The 12901-nt window shown below is 31.1% G+C and overlaps 1 protein-coding gene across 2 annotated transcripts in view; it reads left to right on the top strand.

The window, feature by feature from the left end:
* The first annotated feature begins 357 nt into the window (after window positions 1–357).
* sv (paired box protein shaven) overlaps window positions 358–12901 on the top strand; it is a 248464-nt gene continuing 235920 nt past the window's right edge. The window contains exon 1 of one of the 2 annotated variants that reach the window (XM_076407160.1): window positions 358–978. The gene's annotated coding sequence lies outside the window, so the exon portion shown is untranslated. The remainder of the gene's footprint in view (window positions 979–12901) is intronic. The other variant, XM_076407158.1, reaches the window with a different exon arrangement.

Here is a 12901-nt window from a genome sequence, read left to right on the forward strand (position 1 = left end):
GACAAAAGTGACTATTATTATTGTTGGAGAAAATTTGCAAGATTGATGTGGGCTCTTCGCGCTTGAACAAAATTCACCGGGTCACCCAGTTACTTTACTAAAATAAATGACAACATGACTTAAGATTTGCTTCGTCAAAATAGAATCTAAAAACGCGGATTCCTTTTCCGCGCACCTAATAGATTATTTCCCGCCCATTTTTTCTTTCGGTTTCGTCGTCCGTATACCGGCCGCGGTCGCTCGTCCTCTTGGAGGGGTTAAAAGCTCACTTTAAAGTACCGAATCGATCCCCCACTCAAGGCAACAGGTGCACCGGGCGCGTTCCTCAACCAGAACAGATCCGTTCGCACTCACTCACCGGCACAGTCGTCCGATGCAAACCGAACGCTACCAATCGCCAACCGACCCGAACCTTACGTCAAGACCCCGAACTGTTTATGATTTTTGCGACGCGATCGATCGCCCACAGCCAGCCGAATCGATTTTTTTGCGCTCTTCCCTGAAAAATCAAGCGCGTCTTGTCGATATCGATTCTCGATCTCGTTTTTCCGGTCGGTTTGCGACAGTTTCCGGATAAGGGGGGTTTCGCATCTGACCGCCCGTCGATATCTCCGGGCGATTCTCGCATCTCGAATATTTTTCGGGGCTTTTCTTCGGAAGACTGATTTTTTTTCGCGCCTCATTAGTGACGAAGTGAATATGACGTTGATTGGTATATGAATATTAGCGATATTGTGCTTGAATTTTGGGACGTTTTTGATGATGATAAAATAATTTACCGAAATAGTTGAAAGGAGTTGATTATTGCCGACTTCGTTTAGTGTTTATTAAAGGAAATAGTTCAGTTACATTTAATTCAAACTAAAATCGTCCTAACTATACTGTGCTTAGAAGTGATAAGGAGATTTTGTGTAACTTTGGATATAGTGATTTTACCCAACGAAATTTTGTGTTATATTTTCACGGTTTATTTTAAAGGTAAGTTCTTATAATGTTCAAAACTGTATTTACATTTCATACAAACTTTTTTTGTAACACCTATCAGACTTTTAAAAAAATGCTTCGATATTATATATAAATAATAAGCAGTTTTTTTAATTTAATTTTTTGTTACTTCCTAGAAATTGTTTTTCATTTTCGGGGAATTTTAATCTTATAATATGTTTATTAATTTGGTAACTAATTTTTTGTTGATTACTGTTTGTATTTTATGTTATAACGTGCTCTTTTTATAAATAGTTCTATGACTTCACTTATAAACCGTTCTATTTTTCTGATATTTCTAAGGAAATTAATTCTACATGTCTGACATTGTATAAAAATATTTAAAATATTTTAAAAATATAAAAAAATCTTTTTCAATTTTGTATTCCCTTTTATTCAATATTAACACTTCTTCAGTTCTTGCGTAACCATTGTTATCTTGAATGTCATTTTTTAATGAACTATTAGCACTTTAGATTAACAGTAATGTTCGAAGAGAGCGATAGTTTAACCTATTAGGAGTTAAGTTTATACTATTATTACTTATACAGATCGTCGTGTTTTTCCTATATTTGGTCCTCGAATTTAATGTTTAATAAATTTTTCCAAGTCCTATATTTTCGTGAATTCTGGATATTGAGGGTTATAGAGGTATTTTAATAGTTTTGTGATCAAAACACTATATTTGGTATTTTTATATTACATATTTTCTTCGTTAATATTAAGCTTGGATGTATTCAGCCTGCAGATTTTGTAAATAATTATTTTGCGTTTTTACTTATTTTATTAACTTTTCAATTTGTTTTGATAATTTTAAGCAAGTTAAATCTAAATCAGATAATGTATAATATATATTTAAAATATATATTGCATAGTAAAAGCATCTTTTTATTTTTATGCGTTTCTTTTTATTCAATGTTAGTAGAATTTTTTTTCACTTCTTTTTAACCGCATGAATAATACGATTATATATAATTATTAACAAATCAGATTTAACATTAATATTCAAAGGAAGATTATTGCAACATCTTATGCTACTAGAAACTATATTATATAAATGTTTCTACGTACTTATTCATATTTGTTATATTTAGTTTTCTATTATAATGATTAATTATTTTTAAAGTCCTCTATTTTCGTAAATTTAAAGTTATATATATATATATATATATATATATATATATATATATATATATATATATATATATATATATACTCATATACATACTATATATATTTAACATTCAAAGAGATAACATTGCAATAATTTATGTAATTAGAAGGTTATTATACAGTTATATTTATACGTACTTATACGTTGTATTTTTTTATATTTAGTACTCTAATATAATATTTAATTAATTTTTTACAAAGAATTTCTACATGCTCATTTGGGTATGTATATTGGAACATATTTTCCTAAAAATAACAAATAATTTTTAAGACCTATAGTTTTCTGAACCTGAGATATTAATGATTATATTGATATTTTAATAATCAATGAGCTCTAAATACTACATTTGGTATTTGTATATTGCATAAATGCTCCGTAGTTTTTACCGACAGCGTCAGATTTGAATATTTTAAACTTGTAGCTATTACGGCCATTTCACTATCTTTCCCATGGTTTACAATAAATGCGGGTGCAATAAACTAGAAGATAATAATTTGAACTTGACAGATAGCGCGCCATAGGGGTGAATATTCTTCAGTTATTCGCCTATCGGTAAAAAAATGCGTATAAAAATTCCGTAAAAGTTCCAAAACAACCATCGGTCAACGGTAAAAATCCCATTATACAAAACTAACAATAATTCTTCATTATTCCCCGAGAGAATTGCGGTTTGTTCTTCTCCGTGATCGAAAAAATTATATCTAATATTAAATTATTCTCAGGAGACGCGGTGTGAAGGAAACTCGGCCGCGTTTTTATTCCGGAATTCAAAAGAATTCCCAAATTTGATATTAAACGGGTTTTGTTATGGCATTATTTTTGGTGAATAGGCGCTTTACTTATTTTTTAACGGTAATCTAGAGCGTTAATTGTACGGGGACCGCAAAAAAATCATGGGTAACCATTGAGTAATAGGCGGGTATTATAATACTAATCAAATTTCGAAAATAAAACTATGTTTGGCATTGAAGCAAACGGTCAGAATAAGCGAAAAAAACTATGAAAAAATATATAGAAGTTAATTTTATTATATCCGGTGATATAATCGGGGATTTTGTCGCTATAACGTTTATTGTTGGGAGATTTGTATTAAAATCGGATGAAACAGATTTCTATGAATTGGTAGCTTGTACGGTACAAAGTACAATGTTGTTATTATAAATAAAATATAAAAAGCTCTGGAATAGTGTCTTCTTATTGTTTATCTCCTAAATAAACAACTTTTGTTAATTAATATTTTAAGTTTTCACTGATTACATAAAAAATATTTTTTTTGTAGAATATATATACAAATAGCACACACTGAAGATGACCTATTTCTAGTCTGAATATTGAAAATGTATCAGATTAGTTATAAGTGTTTTAATATTTATTTTATCACATGTCATCGATATAAATAAATGTTAATAAAAAGGGATGCGAATATTTTAGAATAAGATATCTCTGTACCATATTGAATGTCACAATGTTCAAAGCAATTTCTTCATCTAATATTGGATGATTTCTTCCAGTTGGAGTCTTTTATACCAAAGTTTTGAACCTCTTATTTCTAGATCTCTGAATAATTTTTAACAGCATTTGACTCCTAATTTTAGGCATACATTGAGCATGAATATGTTGACTGAGTTATTTGATATGAATATGTTTACAGAATTGTCTAACCTAACTTATACCATCGAATTTGCCTTAAATTTTTTTCGTTTCAATAATCATATTATTAATACAAGATAAGTCTATACATATATATAAATTAATTAACCACCAATTTCTTTCAATATTTCTGGTAACAACACATTGCTTGACATATTGTTAGTCATACGTTACGCCATCTATTGCAAGATCAATAATATTAAATTCATTTGATTTGATATCAAGTTTCATACTATTTCACGTTATTGACAAATACCGTAAAATATTCTCGTCGTTTTTATGGTGACTTTTTTATACCATAATTTTAATCGATTCGAAAACATAATATTTCTAATGCGAGTTTTTTTCTTATTCATAAGAATATTGTGAAAGAAAACACGTACAATCGAAGAGGGAGAAGGAAGAGGCAAAAAATATAAACACTTTCACATATTCTAGCTTGTATTATTTTATGTATACACTATCTTTTTCATTGATAATTATTACATTTTCACACACTTCGGGAACTATTTAGACTTTACATCAACAGACCGACAAACTCTTTGGTGTATTCATAAAAATGGATATACTGCTCTAAAGATGTACATGAAATTAAAAATTTCTGCTGATTACATATTTTTGTTTAGAAGTTTATTGTTTGTCTAACGAATTTTTATATGAAATTTGATTTTTTAAAATTATACCTTACATGAGATAAGCTTAGTGCAACTTTTTAAAATTAATTTATTATTATTGTTCTCTTCTATTTGCATTAATACAAGCACAACCAATATAGGGTAAAAACATTAGTACGAATTTCCAAAATTAAAATTACTAAAACACTTATACACTCTGCCAATGCATGTGATTTGGTTTGCTTCAATCTTCCGATTTCCGGCGAGTTGCTTCTCCAATAGCTGTATTGCTTCTGCATTGCTATGGTTTAGTAACTTTATTTCATCTTTTAAGGTGATTTCTTGAATAACCTCTTGTACATCAATTTGATTTCGATATCATCTAGTTGGTTTGACGATTTAGTACGACCCCATATTTAAGCTCATAGTTTCGAATAGGCTTTATAATAGATTGATAAGCCAATCTATTTGATTTGTATCATGTTTGGAATATCTTCCGACTACATAGTACATTTCTTCGACTTTTAAACTGATCTGCTGGGCTTTTTGTTTAACGTAATGTATATAATGTGAATGGATGGGTAAAAAACGTTAAACTATTACTAATACTGGTTTAATCAGTTTCACTGCTGCGAACATTGCGAAAGAAAATGTGTACGACCAAAGAGGAAGAACGGCCGATCCGAAAAAAAAAACAACGGGACAAAAACCGAAGAAATTTTAAACGAAATTTCTTAAATACTTTCACATATCGGAGCTTATTTTATTTTATCGCGACATAAATGAAACGGCCGCGCGCTTTACTTTCAAACTTCGGCGCTTTTTTCTATTGGCCATCGACTCCGGCTCGAATAATGGTTCTTTTATTCGGCAAAATTCTGCCGCACTATCACCGATTCTAATAAAAATTTTAATATAGTTTTTCATTCTGTCGGTATTATGCGATCGGCTCGATTAAAATATATTTACTCGTTCATAATAGCCGGCCACTGTGTTATGAATAATTCGACATTCTTCGGAGATATTAGAAATTAGTCATAATAAAACTACCGCAATCGTTTTGCCGCAATTATAATTGCCACTTGTCTGTCTGCATTTTATATACCGGTCTCGATTTATTTATATTACTTTTAATACGAGTTTCGACTTTTTATAATAATTTAAATTTTTAGTGTTCAATACACGGTTTTGGTGGATGTTTTGATAAATTTATGACAGTTTTTCTTTTAAAATATAGGTATTTTTTTCTAAATACCATCGATTACATTTAGTGCAGTGCTTGAAAATACTCCCGTTTTATTAATGTCTCCTAAAATTATTGGTATCATCAGATTTCAGTTTGGTTTAGGTATAGATTATTTGATATAAGAATAAATATTTTTCGTAATGTATCCTATTGAAATAAGAATTCGAATTGATAAGTGACACTAATTCTTTTGAAATTATTTTGTAGTTTGCAGAATTTGCAGTGCCAATAATTAAAATGCCCTCACTTATTTTGTAAACTTCAAATTAATAGAAGCTATATAATAGTCAAATATAATTACATACAAATGTTTTCCATGATTTTGTTACAAAATTATTCAAATTTCCTGAAGCATTAATAGAATATTTGGAAATTGGTGTAAGCAAGAACAATTATTTTTTTCTATATATACCGATGAAATATGAATTCCGAATCTGGATATTTAATCCTATCAACGAGAGTATATTTTGAATCGATATATCAGGCATAGATTCGACTGTTAAAAAATATATCTAAATCATATTGACGTTTAATCCAATATCTATACTTCTTACCCCATATAATCTTAAGCTCTTACTTCTATTCTTTTTTTATTTTTAAACGAGAGTAAAATTAGTCTAAGTTTTTTTTTGTTTTATTTAATTATTTTATGCTTCTCAAAGAAATGTCCCTTGAACTTCGTTTGCCACTTTGTTATTCCTTTTAAGATATAATGAACGATCTTTTTCATTATTTTCTACAAATAACCGTCAATATAGTATATATTGGTAGAATAAATAATGTAACATATAGTGTAATATATGTTGTTGAATAGTAATGTAATATATACTGTAATGTAATAAATAGTGTAATAACATTGTTGTATTGATAAATAAATTGCATAATTGTCATTAGAATAATCAATTTGAACATATATTTGATTTGTTTTCTTAAATATTCGCCTATTTTCGTCATATTAAAGGCACTTTGCTTCAGTACTACTATGTAACTGAAATAACATTATCAACAGAATGATGAATGTTTGCCCGGACGATTTTTTAAAGTATCTCGGTATATAAACTGAAAATAACTGAAGCCAGAAGATGTAAAAGCAAATTTCTTAATAAAAAAATCACAAAGTAAAACCAAAGTGAAAATGTACAAAATATTTTACAGATCAATCAAACCAAAAAATTGAGAAGAGACAGAAAAAAATAGATGAAATTTATATATGTGGAGAAAATAGAAACTAAGTATAATACACCTACGCCAACACGTGGTATAAAATGTGGTTTTTGTTTATATATATGTACCTTTAATTACCACAGACAGTCGAATAAATTTGAAGCAATAAGTAGAAGACTTATGGTGCCATAATGTTATACATTTTATAGTACTATAGAAAATAGGTATATGTATAATAAATAAACATCAAGACGATATATATTTACCTCGCATGCAAAAACTCTTCGTTATTGCAAAAGACATGAGCATGTTGGTAAATCACTACCGCATACGCTCCGGCGTTATACGAAATATCTAGGCCTAAAAAATCTATTTAATCAATGATATTGTGTCTTAAGAAAAACATTAATTTACTCCCATTCTACCGGTAGAAAAAAGTCCACCCAACCTCGAACCTAGACTGTTAGTCCGTTTCTTACCGCGACGAAGAAGTACGTACCGAATGTATTTATTTTAAATTGCTCGCTTTTTGTCGCTCTATTATAGTTATTATTGCTTAATTTATTTAGTGCAGGTATGAAGTCGGAGGGGAAAAAATGCCACCCAGACTAATTGCAGAACAAATTCAAAACATTATTCCGTTTGAAACTAGTTATTAGTAATAAGATACGGATATTTTTGTTATTCGAATTTTTAGAAAAGTTTTGGTGGTAGCGTTCACAGGTTTGTAAAGTAAATATTAAAATATAACTAAAAACAAGTTTATTTTAATCATTACGCCTATTGCAGGTTCGAATCCCGCCTAAGGCACTACCATTTTATATTTATGTTTTGTAATTATTGGTATTTATATTTATGAAAATTAACCAAGTTGGATAAAGCTAGCTAAGATATATTGTCTGAAGGTCTCTAAGTTTTCACTATATGGTAGAATTTATGTGAAGGAAGCCCACATCTCCGTAATATATTTAACGTAAATATGCCTACCAATTCTTATGTTGCTTCTAATCCTACAGTATCAATATATTTGTTTTTTGTGCTATAGCAATTATCGTATTTAAAATACCAATATAGTAATACTAGCCCTCGATATTATTTTTTTAAAAATATGTTTTAAAGTCTCCTTTTGCCAACTGTCGGTTTGTCTGGAGCGGGCCTAAAATTTAAGGTGGGCTCCGAACCACGGTCCTCAGCATTAAGCCTACCGACTGGCGAGTGACCAACTTTAGAAATCATCCCGCGACTATCGCAATACTAGGAGGACCGTCCCATCGCCTTTACCACTGTGCCAACAAGCCGGCGCCGATATTATTTTAATTCTCAGTCTCTCATCTAGATTTGCTACCCTTATGTGCTTTAAAATTGTCAAATAAATTCCAGCAACAAGTACTATTATTTTAAAACGTTTTACTTTAAGTACTTTTTTCATCCATTTCCCTATTTTGGATACCCTGATATTAATTATTTTATATCAAAAGTAATTTATTACTAAGGCGTTAAGTAATTAAATAATTGCGAATAAAATATTATCTTGTTGTGTATCTTTATTGACATGAATAAATAATAACACATATTATTCGGCTTCCAAAATATTTATCAACTAGAGTTTATCTGGATAGTTTACTGGACCTGCTGGTTAACGTGGGCTTCGAACCACGATCTTTTCAGCATTACGTCTACCGACTGGAGACTGGCCAACTTAGAGATCTCCCAGAAGAAATCCGGTTTCATCAAATCAGCCTGGTTTATTGGAGTGACTGGAATCATTTTCTTTAAGGATTTTTGCACTCTTGCCTTCTGGACAATCACAATTATAAGCAATTAGAAACCTAAAATTTACGACCGTGACACAGGAGAATTCGTACTCACGACATCGCTAAACTAGGAGAACCCTTCGTGGCATTGACAACTGCGTTGAACAAGCCGGCGGCTTTATTTTTGTTTCCTGTATATACATAATTTAAGCAAAAATAGATCAAATCTCGTTAAAAAATTGTGGTTTATATAGACAACATCTGCAAAAGTATAGGTAAAGGATAGGGCAATATTTTAAAACTGATTCTTTAAGCATTGTTACTAATTAATATTCTTTGCAACCAGAACCAAATCGCTATAATTTATGATTTTCTTATATTCTTATATGTGATAATTCAATAATCCCATTAGTGAATATCAAGAAAAGAACAAACATGCCTAATAATAAATTGTCACTGAATGAAAATAACAAAGAAGAGAAAACAAAACATTATCATTCACAGCACTGACAATGATTAAGAAATGTGGAAGAAATGGAAATGTGTCAATGATTCAGAATATGGAATAAAAAATGAAATAAATATAACAAACAAAGCATGTCCGAAATCAGGGAAACATTAATCAGAAAACAGAACTGGAATACTGCGCGAACAATTTCCTGCAGATCAACGAAACATTTTTCGCGAATATCAGATTCAGATCGGCTCTACTCCCGCTGCATTGTTTTCCTGTACTCGCGGCATGAATAACAAATTTGGATTTAACAATACACCGTCTAGAGCTCGATCCTCCAGCTTATAAAGATATGTCGACGGAACGGAACAATCCCCAACCATCGTGTCTTCCACGTCGAAATCATTTAAATAACACCCAAAAATTATAGACCGCTATCGCGAGCTTTAGAAAGTCCGTCAGTTCCAACACGTACCAAGTCAAAATAAAACGCGTGTTAAAGACTGGCTGCTGTTGAGATGATAATTGCAGATGTTTGGGAGTCCATTAAACAAATGTTTTCATTCGGTGCGGGTCTTCTCAACGCTAGGATTGAAGCACATATATCTGTAATTAAACTTGTCTATCAAACGCGGTTTTTTTGTATTCGAATTCGGAATTTGCTGGGCCTTCGAGCCTAAATCTAACACATTTTTAATTGATGTACGTATATATGTGATTTTTTACGCTTTCTTCTGTCGAGATATGATTAAATGTTAGGATTGATAATGTTTAACATTATTTGCCTGAAAGGTAAATGTGTTTGTTTACGCATACGATAATTAGTTGTATCTCACGTCTTAATGTTATGGTACTGATGCCACAAATAAGAAAGCTGAATTAGTACTAAATATGTTTACGTTCTAATTATTTTGTTTTGTTTTGTTGGTTTGATGGCGCAATTATGTGTGGCGACCGCCACGACCCTTTAGGCCACCACGAATTCACCACCAGCAAGTACAAAGGTTGGCAACGCCGGTGGATTGGTACCATGCAGTTCCAGGCGATAAATGACAATCACGACGACGTCTCGTTCTCTTTTCTCTTCTCCGTCCCCTTGTAATAGTACCACATCCACAGCGCTACCGTACTTCCTCTACCTAACCTAATATCCTGTCAATTCTCCCGTCGACCACATGTATAATTTAATATTAAAAACAAACAGTATTTCTTCAACCAGTGTTTTGAGTTCTCGTGCAAATTCCTTCCAAAAATAGTAATGAGTGTTCTGACACAAATCATTGCAGCGGCAGCCACATATTTCGACCGACTGACCGACCCGACGAACATTCCTACAGATGTTAATACCAGTTAATCCAAGATCGACTGCCTCCGATGATATAAATACTTACCTCAAATTGTCAAATCTGTAGCTTTATGTAAAGACCCTTGAGCTGACTTCAAACTTCAAAATGTCATTGCTGAATGATTCTCCCGCTAAACCTCCTCAAAAGAATGGCTGATAATAGGTAATGTCCGCGTTCTTGCTCTATAGTCGTGTTTGTTACGGACGTTATCGTCTGTGGTTGCTTTGAGTCTTTTGATATATAGTTTCTCGAAAACTTTGTATATCACAGGTAACAGTCTTATAGGACGATAGGAGGAAACGTCTTCTGACTTTTTCCCTGGTTTGAGAATCTATCAAACTACGAAAGTACTAGTGAATTAGTTTAGACTTTTGAAAATCCGGGATATTTTTTGGCATTATTATTATAGATACGGATGACGTAGCGTTGAAATTCAGGATCAAATCGTTGGTACTCTGCACTCTTTCAAATCTATTGACTGGGTATCAAAGGAGGAAAAAGCCATCAACTACTAAAATGAATTTTTAAACTCCTTGTATGTATCTGGCTTATCATCGCACAATTTACAACTATAGGTTGGATTGGTAGTCATCATGCTTCGAAATCTAAATCAACTAATACTATTTAATGAATTCCGATGATTTCAATCGATGTATCTTTCGAGTTAAAAAAAACAATTTCTGAATTGTCTTGTGCTCGCTATGACATCTAACAAACTACAAGGCCAACCCTCCAGTTTTTCTGGTCTGAATTTTGAAAATGGTTTTCTCATGATCAATTGTACAGTGACATCTCCATATACCGGCAAATCATCCGTATTATTTGTTCTTACGCTTCATGACAAAACAAAATGTTTGGCAAAAAGGAAACATAATATTCATTGGCTCTCAGGCGAAACAGACTTCGTTGGGTTAGCTAATTTGTCATCAAAACTACACCATTACACATTTAGAAGAAATGAAACGGTCTGTGGAAACTTTTTCAATGCTACTACAATAATTTATACGAATAAATTTTACTTCCAAACAGTACCAAAACGATATTCAAACGCGTACCGGAAGAAGAGTAATTATAATGCAGAAACAGACAGAAAAAAGGACCACGAAATCAAATTGGAAGCGACGCATTTCGAAATTGGGAAGGTCACCGGCGTGACCTTGGTTCGGTCAGCTCATTTCCACCAACGAACATGAACTGCTGAATGGAACAAACATGTAAATTTAACCTTGAAAATTACCGAAAATTCGAATTTTATCTATGTTTTTTTCTTTATTATTATTGTCGAGGTTCCACTGATACATTGTAATGATATATTAGTAGGAACCTATTGTTAGTTTTAGCGAAATTTGGACGGCGTAAAGCATAATTTCGTATGGTTTATTCAGGTTAGAAGATACTACGTAATATTTTTAATTAAATTTGTGCAAAAGTAATCGAAATTATACATGTTTACTAATTACATTTTGTATTTAATTGCATTAATATTATTTGAAGTACTAAAATGTGATTACAAATTATACTATAATGATTATAATCCTTTTTCAGTCGAGCAATATGAAGTCTGATGTTGTCATATTACAAAATTAGCTACAAATTTATTGTTTTCGATAGCAGTTCTTCATATTTAATGATAATGTTTGGTGCACATAATATTTTAAATTTTTCACAAATAGTATTTCAAATATGACTTGTTGATGTCGATTTATTTCATTGAATCTGCTTTCAATTAGTTTTCAGATTCTGCAACTATTGCAAAAATTGAGTATTGGGCTTCATAAATTTCTTTAATTAGAATTTGAATTTAAAATGTCCTTAATTATATTAAAATGATTATAATTTATAGAAAAATCCATATTATTATGTATGCCTATCAATAGGATGGGTTGTAGTTGTAGAAATAAGTTGTAATTCTAAAAGTTGTAGGAATTGAAGGAAAACATTGGGATCATCTTGAATTTCTTTAATTGAAATTTAACATTAAAGGTAATGAAACTATTGTTTTTAATTAAAACGTATTATGTATCAAGTTTTATCTATTTTTGTAAGTGTATATTTCAGTCAGTTCAATATTAATAATTCAGTCCTTTTTTATTAGGATTTCTATCAGGCTTTATCTCCTAAACTGATGATTAGTTATTTTATATTTTACCATAACATCGACATATTCATTAATTAGTATTATAACTAAACAGAAAAAAAATTGGTATCTTTCTTTAAACCCGCTGTAAAGAAAATTAGTAACCAAAGCAGAGGTATTAGTGCCAACATATAATCGGCAATATTTTTTTCATTTTCAAATTACCGAGTAACTTCTGTAGGACTAGGAATTTATACAGAAACACCGCGTCTGTACCCAACAATGCAGAACGTCAATCGGTTTCTAATGTTTGTATTTTTCTTACCTTTCGCATTTAAATATTAATTAAGCTTTTGCTTTTATTTTACGGTTCACAGGCTCACGTACAATAACCAATAAATGGTAGCTATTAGATAATGTGGCAAATTATTGCCTTAT

Source organism: Rhynchophorus ferrugineus, unplaced genomic scaffold (genome assembly GCF_030347505.1).
Source record: "Rhynchophorus ferrugineus isolate W39M unplaced genomic scaffold, kcgeb_rfMv2 rfM6, whole genome shotgun sequence".
NCBI lineage: Eukaryota > Metazoa > Arthropoda > Insecta > Coleoptera > Curculionidae > Rhynchophorus > Rhynchophorus ferrugineus.